The sequence below is a fragment of the Pantherophis guttatus genome, chromosome 1 (genome assembly GCF_059756535.1).
Source record: "Pantherophis guttatus breed Tessera chromosome 1, ASM5975653v1, whole genome shotgun sequence".
Lineage (NCBI taxonomy): Eukaryota > Metazoa > Chordata > Lepidosauria > Squamata > Colubridae > Pantherophis > Pantherophis guttatus.
In genome coordinates this window covers 101583354-101610577 of record NC_142063.1, presented here as the reverse complement: position 1 = coordinate 101610577, position 27224 = coordinate 101583354, and the positions used below count along the sequence as shown (strand labels likewise).

General features: G+C 37.0%; 1 long non-coding RNA gene across 1 annotated transcript; it reads left to right on the top strand.

Annotated features, from left to right (window-relative positions):
- Positions 1-400: 400 nt before the first annotated feature.
- LOC132710723 (uncharacterized) lies at positions 401-27224 on the top strand. The gene is made up of 3 exons (XR_009621451.2): positions 401-1015; positions 26769-26917; positions 27045-27224. It is a non-coding gene; the product is annotated as an uncharacterized LOC132710723 (long non-coding RNA).

Sequence of the window (27224 nt, the reverse complement as noted above, 5' to 3'; positions counted from 1 at the left end):
GCCTTTAAAAGCCTCTGGCAATCCCAACTGAGTTGCCTGATTGTCAGAGGCTTCTAAAAGCATTTTTTTCTGCAATCTCTTAAGTAGAAAAAAATGCTTTTAAAAGTAAAAAAAAATAAATGGCCACGCCCACCCAGTCACATTAACCCCCTCCCACCAAGCCATGTCCACAGAACCAGTAGTAACAAATTTTACATTTCACCATTGCTTTAGTTACTTATAACTTAATAAACGGATAAAAAGAAATCTAACAATTTATAAATGATAAAATCTGAAAAAGTCAGGTGTAGGGGGAAAATAGGCCTCCAATGCCAGCTCATGGCACAGTAGCATCTGAGGGCTCTGGCATGCTGGACTTCGAGCCGAAGCTTGACAGGCAGTTGGAGTGTAATAAATGTCCTAGAGGTGGGCAGGGCTGCACAGGGATAATCAAAGAAGACACACTCCCTGGTGGGCAAGCTCCTCCAAGCAGCTTTAAGGCTGCTGCCACTTTGTGAGGAAAACAGGAGGCGCCTACAGCTCCTGTTGCTTTCAGTGAGATTTGTGGTTGCTCTAAAAGTCAGGCGAACCGGGGATGCAGGAGTAGATTGTGCTTAAGACTTTCTAGGCGGCTAGATTAATGACTCCTGAAAAGAGCTTTTCAAAGCGTGCAAATTAAACTTGAACCAAAAGAAACCATGGGAGCAAGACAAAGCCAGGCCTTTGCAAACACAGCAATAGCCGCCTCCCCCAGATTTCCTGAGGCAACGTGTTCTGAGCACATTGAATACTTCAGAGTTGGAGGAACCAATTTCCCTCCACTCTTGGGGCAAATCATAGGCCTGTTGATGCCTCAGAGTTTCCCTCCGAGTGTGCCTTTGATGGCTGGAGCACAAGGGGATGGCTCTGTGCATGTAGCATTTTATTTGTCTGCATCCAGGGGATCGAGTTATAATTAATCATGGAAATAAAATGAAGTAAAAACAGACTCTAAGGATTCTACAATGTATTACAAGAAGCAAGGCATTTATTTCAAGTAGGTAGGAATTTTAAAAAACAAAAGGCGCTGTATGAATTTGTCTAAATGTGGTAAAAACAAGGAATGTTTGCAAGAGAAAGAGATGGAGATGTATAATCAAACTAGATGAAGCTAAGTTTCCTTTTCTTTACCCTTATTTGCAGCTTTTAATTTCTTTTGCCCACTACTTCTCACTTCTCTTTGCTCTTTGTGTAATACAGTTTACTCCAAAAAGGAATATCTGGATGGGTCTGCCTTAATGCACCTTTGTTCTGGTTTAACAAACATTTATGAACTTTGTTTTATTTAGAGTAGGTTTGCATTTATATGTATTTGTGAACTGGGGACAACAGAATGGAAAACATAATTCTCTTATCCCTGGATGCTATCATTATATTGTTTAATACAAACACAAGAGAAAAGTTTCAGTTGAAGTTTAAGTGGCACCACTTCCTATTGAAACAAAACATGTTTGTTTGCTTAAACCTGTTACAAATATATTGGCTTGTTCTTAAGGAGAAAATAATACATTCTTCCTCACTCCTTGGAAGCAAGTGAGATTTCTTTTCTGTAATGTATAAGGAATAATTTTGGGTTTTCAACCTGAGGAAATGTTTCTTAACAGTTAATAATAAAAATAATAAAACCTCGCTGAAGATGTTACCTATCTTGGTAATGAAACGTCCGGAGCCAAGCAGGAAGCTCGGAGGACAAACTTCTACTTAAAAACTAATAATATCTACAATAATCCAGGAAATCTTCCTGTCCATTTGTTCAAATAGTCTTCTGGTACTATTGAACAACTACCATGCTGTATCTCAGACTTGGCTGTGTCTGCTTATGTATTATGCCATAAACGATGATTTAAAATCTTTGTGGCAGATTTCATGCCAAATGCAACGTGCAGATTCACAGACTGCAGTTTGGTTAAGTACATTGTATGAAAACGTATTGTGAGATGTGATGAAACACATTAAAAATGGAGGGAGAGAGACAATATGTCCATTCCACCCCCCTCAATTTGCTTTGTTGTGGGGACGCAAACAAAATCTGAGGTGGAAAGCTGTTTTAGACAAATGGTGGGGCATCTTCCGTATGGTTTACTGAAGTTTGCCAATTTCAAAACCATTATTTACAAAACACTATCGTTGTCATGGCCCAGAATTCAGACTCTGAATCTGAGTCTGAAGAAGCTGTTGAAGTGTGTAATTGAAACCTGAAGCAGGACAATTGTTCCATTATATCTTAATTAAAAACAACCACTGTTTGGGCTTTAGATGCTACATTGTGCCTGACTGAACATGAAAAGGAGTTCTTCTCTCCTAGAGCCCAAACTAGTGGAGGAAGGGAACATTACCAAATATATGAGAATTAATTTCACCAAGCTCCCTCAGTCTACGCTCCTGGTGGGTATATCCAACATGTAGTTTTCTTGGCAATGTTAGAGAGTTGGTTTGCCATTTCCTTCTTCCGTCTTCTCTGTATAGCTTATTGTTAGGTCTGAATGTAGCTATTATATGGCCTTCGACTATAGGAGTTAACAATTCAATACATGCTGCCAAGGAGATATGACAATATGGTTTTTGAAAATCAATATAGAATTAAGAGCAATTTAGTCCTTTGAAAACAATAAGCTTAAACCTGCTTAACTCTGTGGGATTTTCAGGAATAGCTTCTGAATTATATTGGCAGGCACAGAAGTGAGGTAGGAAAAAAAAAAGAGAACGGCAGTTTCCCCCCTCCCCCAATTCTTCAAAAAGTATCAGAGCTTAAGGGCTTTGTTTATAATAATTTCAATAGAGTGCATGTATACAGTAAGAATTTGAGGAGACAGGGATCTTGCTGAAAATAGTTGTGGGAAAGTAAGTATAAGGATTTGTTGTGAAGCTGATTTTTTTTACACCATTGTAGCTTCAAACAGTTGTTAAACAAGGCAACAAGGACCTACCTGTCTTTATAACAATTCTATAGGAAACCTCAATGTTAAAAACTAACATTTTAGAATTTATTTGATCAAACCGACAATTCACACATTAGAAAAAAAATGGAAGTATTTGCTGATATGATATGTTAATCCTATATAGAAAAGCTGTAGGTTGGAGAAATTTAATCACTTTTAGAATAAAATTATTTTTTCAGCTTTCCCCAAAAATTGAAAATATTTTCTGGATTTTTCTTCAACCCCATTTCCATACAGACTAAGCATATTTTTTAGTATCAGGGAAGTAGTATGCTTTTTGAAAAGATGGATACGGGAACAATTCTGACTGATGTTCCATTGCCTCCTCATCAAATTTGCCACAATTTAGTAGAAGAGATGCATTTAATAATGCAGTGAGAAGAACTGAGAAGTAATTCAAACATCCCGGTAGGTCAGGGGATAATCAAAATTGATTAATTTTGTTTTAATTTTCAGAAATGTGCAGTGCATTACTGTCAATTACTAATAAGAATACTGACAAACATTTCAGATCCATCTGCTTAAGTTCTGTAATATATTATTTCCATCCTTAATGTAGGATTTCCTATGTCTCTGTCATGGTTTTCAAGCCATTTAGCTTCCAAGCTGTAGTCCGGGGATAAGTAATATTTTCTGTCAAATGTTGGCCTGAAATTCTCCAACCCTGAATTTGCTACCTGCTATGCCAGCTAATGGAAACCAGAATCCAAAATACTGGAGAGTAATAGAGTGTTTGTTTCTTGCATAATCCTTTGCACCATTCCCCCCCCCCTTGACATTGGAATAGCTTTTCAAATATTCTTATCTCTCTATTAGAAAACAAAAGAAGTGAGAACTTCAATTTTATGTTGATCAGCACAACTGTGTGATTATCATCAATAATTTTATTCTTAGATAGTGTCAGCATAACACAAATAAAGGAGATACATTTAACAGTGTAACACACTTCTATATTAGTGGAACGGGGTGGGTTCTACTTACCTTTACTACCGGTTCGCATCGTGCCCGTGCGCATGTGCAGATCAACTTTGATGACGTCCGGGTCAGTGGGCGGAGCCTCCCGCCGATTTTACTACCGGTTCTTGCGAACTGGTTTGAACCGGGGGCAACCAACCACTGTAGTGGAAGGTTTCTAGGACTCATAAAAAACATTTCAACTTTGTGCATTTGTCAAACAAATAAATAAAAATGTTGACAGATGCATTTTTATAAGTCTTTGCATTTTAGGGACATTTGACAATTTTTTTTTCATTAGTTATTCTGATGGCATAATTACTGGTGAAATACCACCATTGTACAACTATTCTGCTTAGGTTACATGGAATACAATCCAAAGAGTACAATCCAAATGAAAAGGGGAGGGGATATAAATTGAAATAATATGTAGGAGTAAGCAAGAACATTGACAAAAAGTCATGTTCTCATCTTGGTCTTTATAAAGAGAGATTATTTCCTTATGGAGGGCCTTTTCCAAATCATCTAGAATTTATACAGTTCTTGGAAGGAACCAGTCCTTTCTCTGTAACACAACTTCTGATGAATATCCTTAGTTTGTCTTCAACCTCCACAGCAATGGCACCTTCATTCTCTGACTTTGTAATTGTTCCAGCATATTTTTTCTTTCCGTTGTTTGATTTATTTTACATTATTTTTAATTTGCTTTATTCTAGTCTGTTTTGTGTATTCGTTTCTTCGCTGCCTCAAAAAGTATGAGCAAGATATATAGCCCCTATTCTTTGCTAGCTTCATGAATTTGAAAGCTCCCTGCTACAAATAGTAGCATTGTAGAAGCTAACTTCCCTTTTTGGATATACACAGTTTTCACCTCTTCTGCTGTGAGGAACAGTGTGCTCTAGAGCCGTGATGGTGAACGTATGGCACAGGTGGCACGCAGAGTCCTATCTGCGGGCAGGCGAGCCGTTGCCCCAGCTCAGCTCTACTGCACATGTGTGCGTGCCTCCCGCTGGCCAGCTGATTTTCAGGTCTTTGCCATGCATGCACGGTGAGTCGCATGAGGGAGATGCGTGTGCATGCACGAGGTAGGGGGTTGTGTGCGCATGTGTGGGGGGAGCGCAGGGGGGATGCAGTGCACTTCCCCGTGGCCCATTTTTGGTCCCAGGAGGCTGCAGGGAGGCCTGCTAGACCCAAAATGGAGCATCAGGGGTTCGCATGCCCATGTGTGGGGGCGGGGTGGGGCACATGGGGGGCATCACACACGCATTGCATTATGGGTGCCGGCACACATGTGGGTGCACGGTTGCATGCGCGGGTGCATTCGGCACACGACGACAAATAGATTACAATTGCAGTTGCAGCAATTTCAACTGCTGTCATTAAATGAATCCTGCATCTTTGTTAGGCGTGTTTCCTGTTAGCTTCCCTATTGATTTTGTTTGTTGGAAACAGACAGTGAAGATCACAAATGGCAATGATGTGACTGTGGGACACTGTGACCCTCATAATTGTGAGTTACTTGCCAAATGCCCAAATCAGGATTATAAATAACTATTTGGGAGAATAGATTCCAGCTAAATATCAGGAAACCTACTAAGGGTTAGAGAAATTTAATAACAGAACAATTTAATGATAAAAATGGGGCCCTGGTTTTGTGGGGAAGCAAGTCATTTGCCAAGATGCTCCAGCTTTGCATTTTTTGTATCAAGCAGAATGTTCACTTTAGTGGCTATTAAAAACCCCTTCAAGTATTACATCCATGTATTCTTTCTGACATTGTCATTCTCTTTGAAAGACGCAGATTTATTTTTTACTGTGTGATTTTTCTCCTTTCAGTTTTTAGCATCCATATCACTCTGAAAAGTTTGCTGTTCTTTAACCACTGAAAGTCTAATGGAATGTTATTAGTCAGCTTCTCCTCCGAGGAAGAATGGTCTTTTTAAAAATAATACCGCCTTCTAAAGACATGAGTGCAATTTTTCATATTGCTGATAAATGTTTATTAGTCCTGTACATATTTTTTGAGTTTCATATCTATCAAAGAGACCCGTAATTATTCATGAGGCTGAATCAGCAGATTCCATCTATGCTGTACTGATGCCAGGGCAATAACATTATCAAATGATTAAATGTCAGTCATTAGTTTGTATTGTTTCTAGTAAATCTTATTGCATTTAAATATAAAGGCTGAGATCCTATGTATGTTTAACAACATGCCCCAATGCTTTCAATGGGCTTTTTTCTAAATAGAATTGTATAAAAGGCATTATTTATGTGTCTATATTTTTCTTGACTGTACACCGCCTTGAGTCCTACGGGAGAAAGGCGGTATAGAAATATAATAAATAAATAAATAAATAAATAAATAAATAAATAAATAAATAAATAAATAAATAAATAAATAAATAAATAAAAGGCATTATCTTCAAGCAGGTCTGTTGAGCCGTTTTAATGATCTATTTTGGGTTAATATATTTTCCAGATTAAATGCAAGCCTTTATGTACTCTATTTGCTGAATATGAGAATAAGGGAAGTTTCATTGGAAAAAGAGGAGCTTTGTTTTAAAACTGAAGGAAGGAATATGATGATAACACTGCCCTAATTTCTGAAAATGCAAAGGATATGTACGCCCTCATATTAAAAGTCAAAAAACAACAGTGAAAACCGTGGAACTAAAATAAAATCTTTAAAAACCCCAAATTAATAAACACAGGCAGAACCAGCAGTATTGGAACTGGCAATGAAGACATCAAGACTTCTGCCTTTTAGGATCAACTCTCAACAATAAAAGAACACATACTCAAGAAATATGCCAGAGTAGCACTTAACAGAGCAATCACGAAGACCTTGGAAAAGATACTGAAATGCCATGAAAAGCCTACAAAGATCAAAATTGTGCAGGAGATGGTTTTTCCTGTGACACTCCTTGGAAATGAAGAAGAAGCCGGATAAGAAAACTATTGAGGCCACTGAAATTTGGTATTGGAGAAGACTCCTGAGAACAATGTGGCCAAGAAAATAAACCAATGAATCATTGAACAAATCAACCCAGAGCTCTCACTCAAAACACAGATGACCACGATCAAATTATCCTGCTTTGGACACATTATGCAAAGACCTGGCTCTCTTGAAAAGGTTCTAATGCTGGGAAAGAAGGAAAGAAGGAAAGAGAAGAATAGGATGACTAGGAGCAAAATGGACCGATTCAGTTGTGCACCTGAAAGACCAGTTGGAAGACCTGAAAGACCAGTTTAAGGATAAATCATCATGGAGAAAATCTATTTAATTTGTTTAGCATAAACATTTATGTAGCTGTCCCAACTCAGTTGAAGTGTCTCTGGGCAGCCTACAATCAGACTAAGAACTATGTAAACTCTTTAAAACAATAAACACAGATAAAACAACTCTACAAGAAGGAAGATACTGTATTTACATACAGTATAAGCAGCATACAGGCTTCCTATTGCCTGAGGCTCCAATGTGGTCTCTAAGAGTCAAAAACAATTTGATGGCACATAATCTTCAGTTTATGCATTCAAAGATTAAAACGTTCGTGGCATATTTAGCCTTTTTAGGAGAGAAAAAAATGAAATGGCTAAGTATAGGATGAAGGAGACCTGGCTTGACAGTCGCATATTGAAAAGGATCTGAGCTCTGGTAGAACCTAAGTTGAATTAGGCTATAGAACAGGAGTATCAATCTCACAGCATCATGTTGTCATCACGTGATGTATCGTGACTTCCCCCCCTTCGCTAAACCAGGGGTGGGGGTGGCCAGCGCGTGACGAATCTAGTCTGTGGACCGTGAGTTTGACACCCCTGTTGTAGAAGGAAGGAGTGCTATTTAGCCTCCAGTTCACTCCATTTTCAAGTAATTATCTTTGAAAAGATATGTGCTTATAAAGCCTTATCAAAAAGTAGAAAGTTAGAGGTTCACAGAGACAACTGAAAGATAACAAGAGGGAAGTTCATTCTTATGGCATGTTAGTTGCAATGTTGTTCATAAAGCTCCTGGTGAGCCTCTTTGCTTGATTGTCTTTGAAGTATAGGTTGTATATTTCCAGACCAGGAGTTCAGTAATGTGTCTAAGGTCTCCACTTGGCTGAATCTCTGTCTCAACTCCTGGTGTCATCTCTGCCGAACTTATTACACAGTTGAAAAAAAGATAAAGCAGCTGGTGGTAACCCGATCTTACTGGAAATGCTAAAAGCAAATGTGGATTGATGGACCTCAGTTTTGGCATCCCTGTTTTGATCTAGACTGCAAAAATTTGGATGACTCCTAGACACTCTCGTTTTCTGTATCAATTTGTGGCTCAGAAACAATAGTCCTAGCTCAGGGGTCAGCAACCTGTGGCTCCAGAGCCGCATGTGGCTCTTTGGGCCCTCTGCTGTGGCTCCCTGTCAGGTGATCTCACCACTGGCTGACCCTGTTCCTCGCCCTCTCCTCCCAGTCACTCCTTGCCTGGCTTGAGAAGATAAAGGCGACCACGGGGGATGGGAAAAGCAGCCAGGGCAGAGATAGAGAGATACAAAGAGAGGGAGAGAGAGAGAGATATAGAGAGAGAATCAGGGAGAGAGAGAGAGGGAGAGCAGAGAGAAATATGTCAAAAGGATTTTGTGGTTCCCAGTGTTTTTAACAACTGGTTCTCTGCCCTAATGACCAGCTGGGTAGGTGTGGCTAGGGGGGGTTCATGTGACTGGTGGAAGTGAGTGACATTGAGTTGGCCACACCCACCAACTCGTGGCTCCTGGTGTTTTCTTTTCCGTGGGAAATGGGTCCAAATGGCTCTTTGAGTATTTAAGGTTGCAGACCCTGTTGTAGCTGATGCTCTGCATGGTAGCTCCATGTTGAAGCCTAGCTGTAATGCAACTTCACTTTACAATTTCTCATCAAATTAATGACATTTGGATAATGATGTTATGATTCAAAAGCTGTGGGCAACTGTTCTATTTAACAGACATTGTTTAATAATACACACTCCTTTCTCCCCCCCCCATTTATTTTGTCACTGTATTAGCAAAAATGGAGGAGCATTTGTTATTTGCTTATTTCTCCTGTGCAAGGTATGGGAAAAGTCTTTATACTAGCTTGATAGCATTTCTTCACCCAAGAACAACCTCTGTTTATCTCTAGATTTCTGCCATCATTTGTGCAACTACCTTTCTGCACAATAAGCATATTTTTTTTCAACTCTCACCTTTTCCTATGCACCTCTACCTCCTGTATATCCCAGCTGAACCAGTCAGCCCCGTCTGGTTCAGACAGGAAATACTACAATGCATAACCAGGGTGGTCAAAGCGAGAGGTCCATTTCCAACAGCTTCCTAGCAAAGGTTGCTTGGAGGATATGATTCCTCGGCACAGGAAAACTTCTCAAGTAAATTGAGAAGGATCAGTGAAGTGAAATTCACCTTCTCGTTTTGGTCCAATGTTTTGACAGCCCCTTTCCTGGTAGCTGTAGGATATGTGTGTGTGACAGAAAAAGGTGCTGGTAGTTAGGGCATGTCAAATTTTTCAACTTTCAATTTCCAAACAGAGGTGCTCAAAAATTGTGACGTGTCTTGGGGATTGTAAAGTAATTTTGGTTATTTTAATATAATTTAGATGTGCTTGGTAAGTAACTATATAAATATAACTTTTTAACACTTTGTGTAAGTAAAAAAGGAATGGGGCTTTGAGTAGATGGTTATGGCTGCCATCTTGTCTTTTTTGCCCCTCTCCTATGGACAGAGTATTTAAAGCAGTTGGGTTGTTGCTAAGCTAATCTAGGACTTCATTTCTATGCTAGCAATTGAATGAGAAGGTTAACTCTCCACTCACTGTCTGCTTTATATTTGCAGGACAAAGGTGACTGAGAGCCCCTCTCTTTAACCTCATGTTGAGTGGGTTTTTCAGGTCATACAACATGCCATCATCCCCCTTCACATACTTCACATGTTGTACATGCAAACAGAATATTTATTTTTTCCAAGATGAGGGCTTCAGTACCATCTCCTTCCCAATCCTTTTGATTCAATTTGGCTCTTCCTTACAATCTATTGGAACCTAATATGTCAATCACAGGGTTTGAAGTCTAACTGGCATTAACTGCACATACCAAAGCATTTAGCATTTTTGTTCAGTTTTGGTAAATGAAATACAAAGTCATGAGAGCCAGTTTGGTGCAGTGATTAAGGCGCTAGGCTAGAAATCAAGATACTATGAGTTCTAGAACTACCTCATACACAAAGCCAACTTTGTAATCTTGACCCAGTTACTCTTTCCCCCCAAAAAACCCACAGGCAAGCCACTTCCAAAACCTTACCAAAAAGTTAACTTAAAAAAGAAACCCAAAAGCAAAACAAAAGCAAAACAAAGTTACGAGTGTATGTATCAGCCTGCAGTAGTGAATAGAGAAGCATCAGACACAAAGTCAGATTTGTGTGAATGACTCCAGATTCCAATTTAAGAAATCCCTGTGGCTAAAAATCCTGGAGCTGTTTATCCTCAATAGATGAAGTAGGCATGTCTCCTTTAGATAATTATCCACATATTATTTATTACTACGAACACTGAATGTATATTGATCCATTTTTACTTGCACTTGAATGGTTTTCAAAAGTTATGCTCTCTCTTTCTTCAGTTACTGAAATCCATCATTCTGAAGAATTTCACAGAAAACTGCAGCCTTGGAGCATTGAAGAATTAGTACCTTTATATACTGCTCAAAAAAATAAAGGGAACACAAGCAGAAGACATCCAAGATCTGAATGAATGAAATAGCCTTATTAAATACTTTGTTCTTTACATACAGTAGTTTATACACTGCTCAAACAACTAAAGGGAACACAGAACTACTGTATGTAACGAACAAAGTATTTAATAAGGCTATTTCATTCATTCAGATCTCGGATGACTTCTGCTTGTGTTCCCTTTATTTTTTTTGAGCAGTGTATTATTAGTTTCAAGACTCAAAGCAGTCTTGGCAATTTTATATTTTAAGATTCTATCAGGTTTTTACCATTACAATGGTTGAACTTTAAAATTGGCAAATCTGCTTCCTGTGTCCCCTCACTTATTAGGTGACTTTGTGCTATGATTTATTTGTGAATCACCTTGCAGACCATGAGCTGTTCTGTCATTATGCTACATGCAGGAAGCACTTATGTTATTTCAAGATCTTTGCCATTAGAGAGCACTGTTGTTGAGGCACCTGCTTAGCATAATTTCTTCACCGTTTTTTTATTGTAAAATTTTAAAATGCGTGTAATATTTATTATTCTGGACAAACAATGAAAATCAATTTGAAAAGTTGGGCAATTTTGGAAGTGGGTGTCAGCACTCCACAGTAAACCTAACTAGGAAACTAAACTCATAAATGCTAATACTACTTTTATTATAAGATTACAATTAACAGAATGTTACAAGTCTGAGCGTGCTTCCCCACTTCCTCCTGTCTTCATGAGGACAATGGAGGGTCATGTTTGAGATGCTTTCTCAGATTACAGTTCTGCCCCAGGCTCAAATTTCTTTTATCCGACCATTACTTTGATTGTGGCTTCCTTGTGTTATCTCTTCTGCCCATTACAGTGGCTTAAACCAGCCTATGATTTTTAAAGCTCTTAACTGGTTATTAGTCATCATTGCTTACACTTCCAGCATAAAAAATAAACACACAATCACCAGGACTGACTAATTGCAGCAGCATGCAAATTTGATAAAGCGATACAGTGCTATGTCAAATAATCAGACCACTGACATAAACATACTCTAATGATTTGAATTTATAATTACTATAAATATTGGATCACCATAAATGGTGCGTATATTGATCTTCAATAATGTAATTTTAAAGCTGTGGAATGAAAGAAATAAAGATTACCAATTGTCCTATTTTCTTCATAACAAGGAGAAAGGGGGATTGCATGAGCCAATATTGACAGCTTAATAAAACCCATTATTGTGAATACACAGAGCTACTAGATCTTTAATTTACTTGGCAATTCAGTCATAGGGATAATAGCCATCAGATGTGCAAATTCCAGTACAAGAGACACCTAGAATATGTATATTCTTAGGCCTCTTCAGGTTTTACAGAAAAAATGTGCAGGAAGAGCTATATTGCCTAAAATTGTCTTCTATACAACATCTCTGTTAAAGATGTCAAGAGTAAGATATGTCAGTGAATGAATTGGAATATAGCTTGAAAATCATTTGGTCCAATGAAGGTATACTCTATTATAGCATATTTAGTATATAGCTACCTATCCTTTTTTTAATCACCTCTGATCAAGGTGATTCCATTCCATTCCATATCACCTCCAAAGTTCCCTATGCTCTGTAATGAAGTTACTGGGAGATAAAACAAGGGATTTGGGATAAGGGATTGGGAATCTGCTAACAACAGTTTTATTTCTCAAGTAGAATTGTGCAAGAACTGAATTAATAAGCAGCTTTTAAATAGATGAGTGCTAATACAATATAATTAGTCCAAGTGAGCCCTGGTGTTACAGTGGTTAGAATGCAATATTGCAGGCTAACTCTGCTCACTGCCAGGAGTTTGATCCTGACCAGCTCAAGGTTGACTCAACCTTCCATCCTTCCAAGGTTGGTAAAATGAGGAGCCAGATTGTTGGGAGCAATATAGTTGACTCTGTAAACTGCTTAGAGAGGGCTATAAAGCACTATGAAGTGATATATAAGTCTAAGTGCTTTTGCTATTGCTATAATTCCCACTTTCCATTTGTTCTAAATAGTTGTGAAACCGGGTATTAAAACTGAGAGAATAGTTAGGGAAGACTGTGAGCTGAATAATGCCCTTCACCTACCTAATTAACAAGAGAGCACAAAAGTATAATTTAGTGTTTTACCACAAATTACTTCAGGCCCTGGAAATAAAAATTCCCCCATCTATATTTTACATGTTGGATTAGACTGTCTTATTCTTTGCAAAATAAGCAAGCAAGCTGTCATCTCCTACACAAGCAAGGTTTAAGTATTTGTAAGGGCTGTTTTAGAGAAAATGTCATTAACAGCCACATGACATGAATTTTGCAAGCATATGATTTTCCAAAAGCTTCTAATGTTGGTTGCAGGCAAAACCAGCTAGTGAACGGGGGAGATAGGAGACGATGAATTCTGAACAACACTGCACAGAAACACCAGGAGCACATGTTAAAGCTTGCTTGGATATAAACAGAGAGAGAGATGGAAGTGATCCTGTAACAACCAAAATTCTCTCATCCTGCTTCCTCTCTTTTTGCCCTTAAGGGAAAAAGAATTGCCCACCTATGAAGCAGTTGCTTGAAACTCTCCAACCAAGCAGTCTGATGTATTGCATATCTTCAATGTTTAAAAAAGGCTGGAAAAGGGCAAAAGAAAAAAAACCCTAAAGCAAATCTTGCTTTGTGGTTAAAAAAAAGATACAGACATATATAATTATGTCCCATCCCACGTTTAAATTATTTACTGAAGTTATTCGTCTAAATAATAGAAAAATGGGAAATTACACACATCTGCTAGTATATGCTCTCATAATTTTAAAACAGCCTCCAGAATGAGTAAAATGTTTGTTCAACTATAGAAAATGATATCTTGAGATCTAATAGGATAGTAGGTGTCCCTTTATCTTTATAATAAAAATTGTGATTTTAAATGCATGGAATATCTATTTCCATTATCCATTTGTTATGTTAAAAATTGATAGTATAAAATTCAAAATAATATGAATATCAACATGAATATTAACCAAAGAATCTCCCAAAATGATTAACACAGAAATAGTTTTGGGTCAAAAGGAAGTCACTATAGCATGTCCTTACACCATAAAAGGGTGCAGCTGTTTAAGTATCATCTTGTCAATTAGTAGCTGAATCTACCATATTTCCTGCAAAGATGCACAGTTGTTCAGTAGATGCAATATAACAATCTTTGAGAATTAATCACCAATTTGAAACGTAGTTGATAAAGGGCCAATGTTGTTTTCCATTCCATGCCGCCCACTTGAACTAATTTGGAGTACAATATTCTAACAACCGTTAAATTCTCCAATACCAGAGAGAGTTCAGAAACTGTTCTGTCCCCCTTCCTCACACAGGCAAACGTAATACCAAGCACGCCTGCCAATTAGGTAAACAGATTAGAATTCCTGGCAGACCAAGGTTTTGGCAGCAAACTGCCGAATGCCTGCCAAGACCATTTTCACTCCCATAAAGCAGAAGAGGACTTATCTTCAGTCCGTTCCAGGAGCAACAAATTATCCATGAGACAAGAGTTTAGTCAATGTTCAGTCCAAAATATATCCAAGCTGAATTTCAGAAATCATGATGTGACTTTCAGGGTTTAACTTTGTCTGTTACAAAGCCTGAAGAGCAATCCCACCCACTTTTATTCCTGGTGGGGCGTGGCTCCATGACACAGCTCAATCTCTGGCCCTCCCACGCCTCTTCCATTGCTGCGCACGCTTCTCCCTCCGATGCTGCCTGGGATCAAGCCAGGATTCATCATCCTCGCTCCCTATCAATTGGTGCTCCAATATGCCTTCCTCCTGGCACATCCCAGGCTGTTCCTCCTGGCCTTCGGATGGAACCTGAGGCATTGCCAGAAAGGAGGGTCCTGGAGAGGGAGGACTTGTCAGTTCCTCCCCATCACCTTCTGAGTCCTCCTCCTCTGTTAGGACAGGCTCGGGAGTCGGGGTCACAACAGAAACACTTAGAATGTATGTGTGTGTATGTGTGTGTATGTGTACTGTATTATAATTGCAATGCCTCATATAACAATAGCAAAAGTAATTAATGGTTAACTCCATTTAGTCAAAATTATGTGATCTTGTTAAATTAGTACACTTGATACTGACATGAAAATAGACTTGCACATCTGTCCAAAATATTTTTCTTATCTATAACATGGAATATATATATATATATAATCAAGGCCTTCAGTTTCCCTCTTGGTGCTGTGCAATATAACACCACACACCTTACAATAAATATGAAAGGCATTTCAGGTTCAACTTTCTTTAATACTGATAATCTTTTGTTATAATCTTTTGTTAAATCATTAGTTTATCCATGTATACACTGTATAGAGATGTACAAGAGATAGATGGAGAAAATAAAAATAAAAACTAATCTCCAGAAAATGTAGTGTTCTGGAAGGCTAACCTCAGAATGAGCTGTCACTGGCAAGAGATACTAAAAATACTACCCTGTTTCCCCAAAATAAGACATCTCCTGATAATAAGCCCAATTGGGCTTTTGAGCACATGGCAATAAGGCCAAGCGCTTATTTCAGGGTTCATAAAAATATAAGACAGGGTCTTATTTTGGGGGAAACACGGTAATAAAACAAAACAAAACAAAAACAAAAAATGTTTCTTTGGGTAGCTTAGAATTAAAGGGAAAGTCAAAGAGGGCTTAGGTCCATTGTGAAGCCAACATGATGAATTAGTAATGAGTGATGGTAAAAAGGCAGAACCTCCTCACTGTATTTTGTACCTGTCTTCTCTCAGAAGAGAATCAAAGCTCTTCCTGATTATCCTCATGCTGCTGAGAAAGGGGAGGAACTGTTTACTTATGATAAACAAGAGTAAAAGAGAACTCAACTAACTGAATTTGAGTCTCCAGGGCCAGATGAATTACCTCATAAAGTGCTGAAGAAAAAGCACAGGGGGAATGCTAGTACCCTTTGAGAAATCCTAGAGGTCTGCTAAGGCTAGAAGACCAGAGGAGAGCAAATATCTTCAAAAGGGGAAAGAAAGAAGACTGGAGGAACAACATACCTGTCAGCTTGACATCTACACCAAGCTGATTAGCAAACAACATATTTGTCAGCATTTGGATAGACCTGCTGCGGTTAACAGGAACCAGCATGGGCTTGTTGCAAATAAATCATGCCAGATTAATTTTATCTCCTTCTTTGATAGAGCAACTAGCTTAGTAAATCAGAGGAACGCTATGGACATAATGTACCTTGTCCTCAGCAAACCCTTCTACAGAGTGCCTATGATAGGCTCCTTATTAAAGTGCTAAAATATGAGCTAGATAATGCTATTCTTGGATGGACTCACAGTTGGCTGAATGACCACACATATAGGGTGCTCATGAATGGTTCTGCTTCAGCTTGGCAGAAAAAACTTGAGTGGAGTGCCACATAGTTCTGTCTGCCCTTTGCTGTTGAACTTTTTATCAGTGGCTTAGGTGAGGGAGTTGAGGAGACACTTAAAATGTTTGCAGATGAAACAACTCTGGGAGGGGTGCCTAATATTTAAATAAAAGAGAAGATTCTTAAAAATCTTAACAGACTTGAGTAGGGGTGTCAAACTTGAGGCCCGTGGGCCAGATGTGTCACACACTGGCCACCCCCACCCCCGTTTTAGCAAAGGGGAAAGAAGTTGCAATATGTCACATGGCAAAAATATGACGGCGTGAGTTTGACACCTCTGGACTTGAGCAATGTGATGAAAATTAAAACAGTGGAATTTAATAGGGACAAATGTGAAGTTCTTTTTTTTTTTTTTTTAATTTGATTTATATGCCGCCCTTCTCCGAAGACTCAGGGCGGCTTACAATGTGCTCAGCAATAGCCTTCATCCTTTTGTATATTTATACAAAGTCAGCTTATTGCCCCCACAAACTGGGTCCTCATTTCACCTACCTTAGAAAGGATGGAAGGCTGAGTCAACCTTCTTCATCTGAGGAGGAAAATTAAGAAGCACAAATACAGAATAAAAGAGGCCTGGCTTTGCAGCATTTTATGTTAAAGGTATTTGCATGTTTTGCTGAACACGGGTTAAGCAAGATGAAGTGGAGTGATGTATATTGTAGAATTTGATCCATTAGGCCTTTTTTTTTAAATTTTAGAATTGGTTTGGACGTTACGGTATAGAATTATTGGCATTTATTTATAAAATGGAACATAGAAAAGTACAACTAGCTGCATTGACCTGAACCTTAGATTCCCATAAACAAGATGCTACCAATCTAGTATTCTCATAAATATTTTATATTCCCTTCTAATTTTTAGTCATTTCTTGTTCTCTCTACATTCCCTTATATCTTATTCCCTATCCCAGTCAGTTTAGTGGGGTTGGGCAAAGGCTTCAGGAGCAAGAGAAATGCCTCCTCAGTAAATTCTGCAAGAAGCTTTGTCCTGTTTATGTTTTCTTTTTATTTTCACATTAATTAATCAGATAGATGTGCAAATGTTATGACAGGTGTAATTGAAAAATTAACCCACAAAAGTTATATCTGTTTATCTATCTATCAAAATGACTAACTAACAAGGATTATTTTTTAATTGTTTGGTCCAAAACCAAGGATTAAGGACTTTTTTTTACAGAATCCAGAGCACCCTCTAACATTACTATTTAATTTCACTAGCATAATCATGGTATGTTTTCTCACCATTTTATAGCCCCCAAATGAAGGGAAAAAAAGGAAAATCCTATTCCCATTAATACTGTATGCACCTCTTCCCACTTTTGATCACTGCATCATTCTCTGTGTACTTCAGATCGCTCTAAACATTAAATGTGACTCCAAACTATAAAGCATTTGCCCTGCTTGATCATTTGTCCACTCTGCATTCATTCTGTCAAAAGGTTAATCCATACTTTCTACAGAATTTTACTTTGTTTCCTTGAGTCATTCTAATTTCACTGTACTTCTTTCTTTTTCTTCTATGTTCATTTTCCCCCAAGGTACATTCTTGAAATTACCTCCCCCCCAAAAGTTATACCCTACATTTAGAATCCATGTAGTATCAATCAGTAATCCACTCAATCTTTCATCATAAAAAATCAAATCTGTTATATTTTAAGATGTGTATTCATTCTCATTTATGTTAATATTTCCCACCACTGTCAGACAAAAATGTCTTCATTACGTGCAATGTTGCAAAATTTTGTATTTGGCATATACAATCTGACACAAGATAATAACTGAGTCACCTTCCTGAATTGGCCATTTGATCACAGTTTACTTTTGACTGATCAGAGTTTAATTTTTATCTTGTCTGTTCTCGGAGTGGGTTAAAATTGTAGATATAACTGTGCGTGTGTACAACTTGATTATGCAAGTATATTCTCTAATAACAGGTTTACCTGTTTTTGTATTATTGCTTTGTGTTGTTAAGCGTTCTTTCTGGCTGGCTTTTGGCTGTAATAAACCTCCTTTTCTTACTTTCATATGCAGCCACAAAAGCCTAGAGGAAGATGATACCAATTCATATTTCCTGACATATCTTTTGGCACTTTCATTCATATAGTAATTAAAATTTTATTTTCATCAATTTTACCTTATAAGATCGGGCCACCTTCATTCAGGCCTATTGCATTCTTCCCTGTTTTCTTGCTTTCAGCTATAGACATTTTCTCTTTATTTTTACTTAATAATTTCTGCTATTTTTATGTATCCCTCATATGTTCCAAATTACCATCTGCCATCTGCCATGGTCATCACCAGATGGACCTATAAATATTGACTGATGTTGCCCATCATGGTGAAGCTCAGTCAAGACTTTCACATTTTTAAAAACCAATTAAAGATTAGATTACCAGCCTAAATCATACTAGCGTTCCCTGCAGTATTCTCTGCTCAGAATAAAGAACAGTTACTATTTAGCAGGTACATTTTACTTCCCAGTATCTTCAAACAATTCTACCTCAGCTAGGCTCATTAATTTAGAGGCTAAATTGCAAGTCAACGTGATGTGGTTCAGTTCCCATCAGCTAAGAGATACATGTAGTATATTGACTTACAATAAAACTATGCCTTGTAGTAGCAATAAACACATGACAAAGAAGGTTGCAATTGAAAACATCTGAAGCTATCAAATTAGAGAAAGCTTTGTTACCCACCTAACACACACACACAACACACACACACCTCTGGAGAACGTTATGGATACAATTTACATGTTTTTCTTTATAAAATGGATTCTCACATACTTTCTTTTTTTTTTCCAAAACAATTTTTTATTTTAAAACATAAAAACATCATCAACATTCCAAACAATTACAGACAGTATATCGATCGGTTAACATCCTTTTATGCAATCCCATCTTCAAAATATCAATATATGACCAAAGCTTATTTTCGTAAAGAAATATTTCCCTTATTTTATCTCAACTTCCACTTCATATTTCATATTTATTTCCATGTTTTATTATCTATCCATTGATAAAATAAATCCCATATCAAATAATATTGTTTATCTTCCTGTTCTCTTATTTCAAATGTCAATTTACTCATTTCAGCACAGTCCATCATTTTCTTAATAATTTCTTCATCAGTAGGTATCTTCTCTCCTTTCCAGTTTTTAGCAAATACAATTCTAGCTGCTGTTAAAACATTCACAATTAAATATTGCAATTCTTTATTGTATGTCTCTGGTAAGATCCCTAATAAAAATGTCTCTGGTTTAAAGTCAATATGTCTCTTTATCATTTTTTCCAACCACATGTGTATCTTAGTCCAATATCTCCTTGCTTCTACGCATGTCCACCACATATGGTAATAAGATCCTGGAGTCTGATGACACTTCCAGCACTTCTCCAATTTATTCTTGAACATTCTGGCTATCCTCATCGGGGGTAAATGCCACCTGTGACTCTCACATACTTTCATCATTCATCTGAATGTGAAAATTTCAAAGATAGGAAAGAGGAAAGAGAGATGTGAAAATGCTGGATATACCTCTGCCAATTTTGCTATGTGGAAGTACTGTAAGAGTTGGATATGAACAAATGAGATGGGAATTTACTACTTAAGAAGAGCTTGTGATAAAAGAGATGGGTCAAAAATGAATGAGTAGAATAAACCCGTTTAAAAGTAACCTGTGTTACTTTTATGGAGTGTTACTTTTGTGGAGTGGAGTAAACTGGATTGGAGTAACCCATATAAAAGAATTATGTAGATGTGATTTGATCAGAGAGAGATTGACAGGGGAAGAGTGAATGGGTTGAGAAGAAAGGAAGACTAAGAAAACTATTGTTAGATGGGATTGATGAGATCCCCCTACAAAGAGGACCATTAAATGAGCAAAACATGGCATATAAAGCAGTGTATATTGATGGGAGAAGCAAGGATGTAACAGAAAAAGAGGAATAGTGGCAGTGTATATTAGATTTAAGTATTCTTCCTTTTCTTTTTATTATCATTTAAGAAAATCCTATTTCTTATATTTTTCATTTATTTGGCATACTGTTTCTTACTCCTTTTCTGTATCCTGCATAGAGTTGCTTGGCTGATTGCCAGTACCATGACAGGTATGTATAAAATTTTAGAATAATACCAAGACAAGATGATTAAATCCAGAAGTGTAGTCTCTTCTTCCTTGTGTTGAAAATCTTTTTGTTCCAACAAACTAAAGCAGCAAGAACAATTGATCAGTAATTCAAATTGAACACAATTTTCTTTTTCAATTTCTGAGATCTAAATTAGGATCTTAAAATTTCCGATGTACACACTCCAGCAGTCTGATTAAAAAGCTGACAATGGAGTCGTGTAATAACAAGAAGGTAGGATGGAATTTTAACAGAATGCCAAATAATTATCATGACCAATTAGCCTCTGGACATACATTCCTTTGGGAAAAGTTCCACTGAATATGTACTATTAACCTGCAGAGCAGTGATATAGCTTTTTATTTTTTTTCTTTAGGTAAGCAAATGGCATTTCTTATAAAAAATGACGAGGCAGGAAGACAAGTAGAAAATGGGTGATAAAGATAATAAATGTGCTGCTATTGAGTTCGTTCTCCCTCCAACTTTGGGACATACATTTTATAAATATATAAATCAAAGAAATGTTATTTCAACACTTCATTTATTTTTAAACTAATTCATGTTTAAAGAAGTTACAACTGCACTTCAGTAACAGAAGCAGATGGGAGGGCTGGTTATGTGCAACCACCCACCAAACATTGGAATTAAACACAGCTGGATGCCACTGCAAATAGCAGAAGACTTTCTCAGAGCTGGGCCCAGGAGAACCACGTTTCATAAGAGCCATTTTGAGTCTGTTATCAGAAATAATCATAATCCACTATTCAGACATCTGTGCTTATATGCACTTGTAGAATAATAGTTGGGAAACCAACATCTGCTAAGATTACTTTGGGAAATTATGCCTGCCTGACATATCTTAATATTTGGCCTGGTGTACCTGCAGGCAGATCACATTTGAGCTACAGAAATCCAAATTTATATAGAAATCTAGATGGCAGCAAAGAGATACCAAAACCCTATAATTTCTGGTGCCATCTAGTGGTCATTTGGTTGTTTGCAGACCTGAAATGGTATATCTAGTGTTTTGGGGTTTTTTTTACCTCTTGCAATCTCAATTCTTGCTAGTCTTGAACTGTAAAATTTGAAAATGGGGGAAAGTGATCCTCTTTACAATTCTGAAGCTGGAATAAACATCTTGAAAAAGGAAGTAGAAACATATGAAAGTGTGAAAAATGGTGGAGGTATAAATAATTTGAAACCCTGAATGTATAGACACCTTTATTTCATCCTTTGAAAAGCATGCTGTCCTCTCCCACAGTGAAATCCCTTCCCCATTTAGCAATTCTAATGAAGAAAATATAAGTTTTGATCTCCTGTATTTAATAGGATTGAGTTGTGTGTTTTGGAAGATGGATCAATGGATGTATCAGTATAATCCTAATCATTCATATGACAACTAGTACTATAGTGCTTATCCTGGAATAACTAAATAATATTACAGTTCAGTGAGCGAGTTATATCTACTTAAGTGGGTGCTGGGTGGCAATCATCACCTTATGAAATCAGTTTACATATTAATATCAACTATGTGGTTCAGAGACTTTTCTAGGCTTGCAACCAGTTTTTTCTTTTCTTTTTTGATGCTTCTCTTTTTCAAGTCTGTGACGAACATTCTTTGTATAAAAACGGTTGAATCTAACACTATCTCATTATTTTTTAAGGCATATCATGAAAGGTGGTCAACCAGCTGACAAATTTTGTAATTGGTGCAGAAGCCCATGAGCCTCGGTGGTGCAGTGGATTAAAGTGCTGTTAAGTGCTAGCACTTAGCAGCCAGCTGCCTGCAAGTTCGAATCTCACCAGGCTCAAGGTTGACTCAGCTTTCCATCCTTTCGAGGTAGGTAAATTGAGGACCCAGATTGTGGGGGCAATAAGCCAACTTTGTATAGAACAACACCGCTTAGGGGGGGCCGAAAGCCCTAATAAGCAGATATATACAAAAAAGTATGCAGGCTATTATTATAATGCATTGTATGCCACTCTGAGTCTACGGAGAAGGGCGGCATATAAATTGGACTAATAAATTGGACTAATAATAAAAGACAAACATTAGAGTCCTTGGTGCTCTCTGAGTTTGGTTATTTCAAAGGTATTCAAACTTGGCAGCTTTAAGACTTGTGGACTTCAACTCCCAGAATTCTCCAGAAAATTATGGAGAATTATGGGAGTTGAAGTCCACAAGTCTTAAAGCTGCCAAGTTTGAAGACCTCTGAGTTATTTGCTTGCAGATGTTGGCGGAGGTGTGGTTTTCTCCTCAGTAATTTCTTGAGTAGGATATTGTTTTCTGCTTGCTTGTTTGCCTGGCTATTGTCTGATTTTCTGAAACCAGCAACACTGTATATAAGCAGAGAGCAAACCTCAAATTTACCAGCATGATGATGCTACCTAGATGAATAATGAAATGTGTTGAGGGTAAAACTGCCCTCTGCAAAGTGGTGCAATGGACCAGATAGCGAATAGATACGTTGCTTAGCAAAACACACAGATATTCACAGACTCTGAATGTTTAAAGAAAAATAAACAGTCTTTACTTGTAGTAAAAAACAAACTTGGCTTCTTAAAAACAAAGATAACACTTCTTCAAATAATCACGGTTCAACACAAAATCATAGTTTGCTTACAATTCCAGTTCTCTTCAGTAACACAGACAGTTCCTTTCAGCAGTTCAACCTTCTAATAGCAGGAGCAGAAGTGAATGAATTTCCTGCTTTCTTTTATGTCTGCTTAGCAAAGCCAATTAGTCATCTTGTAGCAGTTAAAGTTACAGAACATAGTTTTCTATATATTACCTACCCAACCGTAGGATAAGCATCCAACAAAATGTCTGTAAGCCACTAAGCTCAGAGAGAACCAAGGACTCCACGGATCAACACTTAGCTACAGATATTTTCCTCTATTAGAATTAGAATTAGAATTCTGTTCCACAGTAAATGAGTCTTCAGCTTGAATAAATAATCATTGGGAAGCACCCAGCTTGGTAGCGAAGATGGATCAAGCATGGAGCTAGTGTACAGCCACTGCACAATATCTAAGAGCTATGGCTGATCTCCCTAAGTTCCTTGGAACCTTATCTAATTGTGCCCAGGAGTAGGCTGCCAAACTGGGGAGATATAGGGAGATATCAAAGGTAGAACATAACAATTAGCTCAAATTCTGCACATGTGGGTCTGGTTGTTTGTGCCTGATAATAATGGATTTAATTAGCCAGCTGGGAAAGATGTCCCCCTCAGAGAAAAAACCACAGACTAAAGATAAAATTGAATTGCCTCTTCTTCTTCAGGCCTAGTTGAGAGGGGAATATTACTATTGCTGATTGGTTCTTCCAAATTTCATTTTCATACACTCTGATAATCTCTGCCTACCATCTAGGCTGAGTCTTAAATCACAGATCAGATTTAAGTTTTCCTTTAATTTTTTTCATGTTGGGGCTTTGGAATTCCTCCCCAAGTTTATGTAATAAAGTTATGTTATTTAGTCAACTGCTTTAGTGTAGAGTTTTATAACCATATAACCATTTATTTAAGAATGGAGGTTTTTAAAATATTTTCTTTAAATCTGTAGAAATCTTGCTCAGTGCCACACCAAATGGGATAGAGAGTGTTTATACACTTTGCACCCTGGTTTTATAATCATAAGGACTTTGAACACACAAGCAAACCAATATTGATTTTTCCAGAGTAATTTTCTGAGCCAAATATGTAATTTTTTTCATATTAAAAAGATATGTGAATGTGTGGTTCCAGCCAGGATGGTGCAATCATTAGGAGAAAAATCCTACTTCCCAAAACCCTGCTCAGCATAATGGTGACCTCATTAATGTATACTTTCTCTGGGGAATTACGTTCAGAAAGTATTAAAACATGGAAGTTTTCTCAAGAATATTTTGATTATTTTATTTTATAGATAAAAATGATAGGATAGGAACAATATGATAGGAACAAATCAGTTGATTTAAATAAAATGCTTAATATGAAATGAACTTACCTTGCATTGACATAATCTATATATGTCTACATTTGTAATGATCACACACACATGTATATATCAGTCTACAATTGTTATGATCATTTGTCAGATGGCGACATTGCAGTTGCTGTTGGTAGTAGGAAGAAATATAGTTCTACCCCTCTCTTATATGGAGTATCTCGAGGCTTGATTCTCTTGCCACTTCTCTTTAACATCTACATGAAGTCACATGAATGAATGTTGATAACACTCAGTTGTACATCTTTACCCCAAGCAGGAAAAGTGTTGTGTAATGTCTCGCTAGAGGCTGTGAGGATTTGGATGGGGAGGAATCAGATATGACTCAACCCTAGTAAGACAAAGTGACTGTGGGGTTGAGGTGAACTGGATAGGAAGAATTGCCATCTTTAACTCTTGATGGGGAAGCACTCCCTCAAACAGTCACCAACCATTCAGTTTCATCAGATGATCTGAATTTCTAATGTTAATGAAATATAGAAAATCTTTCTCAATTCACTGTGCCTATCTATCATACACCTTTATTCATGATAGCCTGAAAAACAATTCTCCCTAGATCTTTGGTGTATCACTGTGTCAACATGTAATTCTAATGAAAACAACCAAGTTTTCATTTGAACACATAAGCTATACTGCAAACATCAATACAATACATTATTATAATATCCACTATTCTGATGTGAAGGTTGAAACTGACAAGGTGAGAATCATTAAAACACCACCTCTCAAGGTGGGTGTAAGAACAGCAAAAAGTCACTGACTTGAAAAGATCTTCTCCACCTATTTGACTTCTTTCTTGTTTGCAATTGTTTGATTATGTAACATCAAGAAGGTGAATACATAGATAAAAGAACCTTATATAGCCAAGTCATTCCTGTGAATTTTCTGCTATAAGGAAATTCTTCAGTCTGGGCTTGGGTATTTGGAATGTTGACATTTATTAATGGGCTTGGTATGACTCAGTCTAAGAAAATGACAGAATTTGAAAAGCTCATAAAGAATCAAGTTTACCTATTAGGGTGTATGTATACATTTTTACTTGGGTACGACACAGAGGCAAAACAAATAAAAGAATGAATGATAAAATGGATTCAAATAAATTATCACAAGACAACAATGGGAAGAACTATGGAACAAAGCTATAAAAGTTATAACCTAAGGGTTATAACCTAAGGGAACAATGGTATAAAGGGCTTACAGATAGGATACAAGTCCATTAAGCAAGACAGAAAAATCCTATAGTAAATGCCATGGAAATGACATGAGACAGAAGAGATATTTTACCATATGGGTAGATATGTGTACAAATCTCAAAAATACTGGAAAAAGATGTACAGCACTATTCAGAGAATTTAAGAAATCAAATGTGAAATAAAACCACTTTTTAAACTAAGCATAATTTCAAGATATATCAACAAACATATACAGTCAAGTTTTCCTTTAGTCACAATTCTCCTTTGGTCAAGTTTTCATTTAGTCACAAGATTGGAATTGCATCTCAGCACCTTTCTGAGGTAAAACTAATGGCATAGTTCTTCTGAGACACTGTAACTCTACAATGGCTTTAGTGTTATAAAAATACTATCAACAGCAAATATTGTTTTCTTTTTCTTGTTAATTATTGCTTGGATCATCATTATTGGTACTACTTTAACTATAATCCGTGCCTTATGGTTTTTTTCCAGTAACGTAGACAATACAGCTAATAACTGATAAGAAAATACGGCTAACTCTAGACAATATAACCCATTACACTTTCCATCTTTCATGTTTCTTTAGTCATCAAATAGGATTATGCTTAAGTTTCTTGGCAGCTTTTCTTGGGGGGTGATGGTGATGATAGTAATGTGCTGATATCTTTGCATGTAATTATTATGTCTGCTGTCACTCAGAAACTGTATATAAGTCATTTCAAATAGTTTTGCTAATAAATGTTTATTCTAAATGGCTTTCATTTCCTTCTGAAATTTCAAAATGATTTATCTGAATGGTTCACTTACTGTACCCTTTCATGTTAATTTCATGCAGTAGTCATTTGGCAGCAAAATGTTATTTATTTTGGTAGGACAGTTTTATTAGATTAAAAATGTCACCAGATGCAAATGCAAATATTTTGCAGAACTATTTTAATAATGCAGTAGCTAGCTTGATGAATAACTGTAATGGTACATGGGAATGACCTTGGGAGATGAAGGCAAGAGATTCTGCCTAGGGAACTATCAAATAAGAGAAAGCCTAGCCTACGGCTGTATAATGGACAGAGAAAGAAACTTCCCTCTCTTGTCAGACTGTAAAGGAAATGGTGGGAGATCTATACTATCAGATTGCATTAATATAGTCTTATAATAAATTAAAATTAGCTCATCTGGGCATACTTACTGTCTTATCTTGGAAGGTTGACAATAATCCAGATTGTTTACGCTTGTATTGCTGATATTTTGTTTCTATCTACCCCAAAAAATTGCAACTAATCCTTGTTTAGCAACCACAATGGGTATTAGCAACTTGGTCATTAAGCAAAGTGGTTGCTAAGTGAAAATCATGCGACTGCAACTGTGCTCATGATTTATTTTTCCTTTGCTTCTTGTTATTTTCATCAGCAGATTTGGGCTCTTTCTTTTTTTCTTTGAGGACATCTTGATGTGAGGTAAATAGGCAAGTGAAAATGAGCAGAGACTGTTGCAACTTCAAAGATCACTAAACCAGTTGCTTAGCAAGGACTACCTGTATTATCTTGTTCAGTTGCTAAAAGGTAGGTGGTCTGCTCTCCAAGTTAATAAAAGTTGCATTTAATTTTTTATGAAAAACCTTCCTCTGCTGGAATGCATAAGAAATTTTATTATATGTCTCTTTATCTGTTTTCATTTTTTATTATCCAGGATTAAAATGACTAAGTAGAGATAACATTGGGATGTTACATTTCAGACCTGCTACATCATAGATATTCCGGGCTTCTTGAAGATAGTTGTATGATTTCATCAACGTTCACTATCCATTAATCATAGAAATGCCTAAATAAAGCATTACATGTATTGTAGTTATTCATTTAATTATGAATA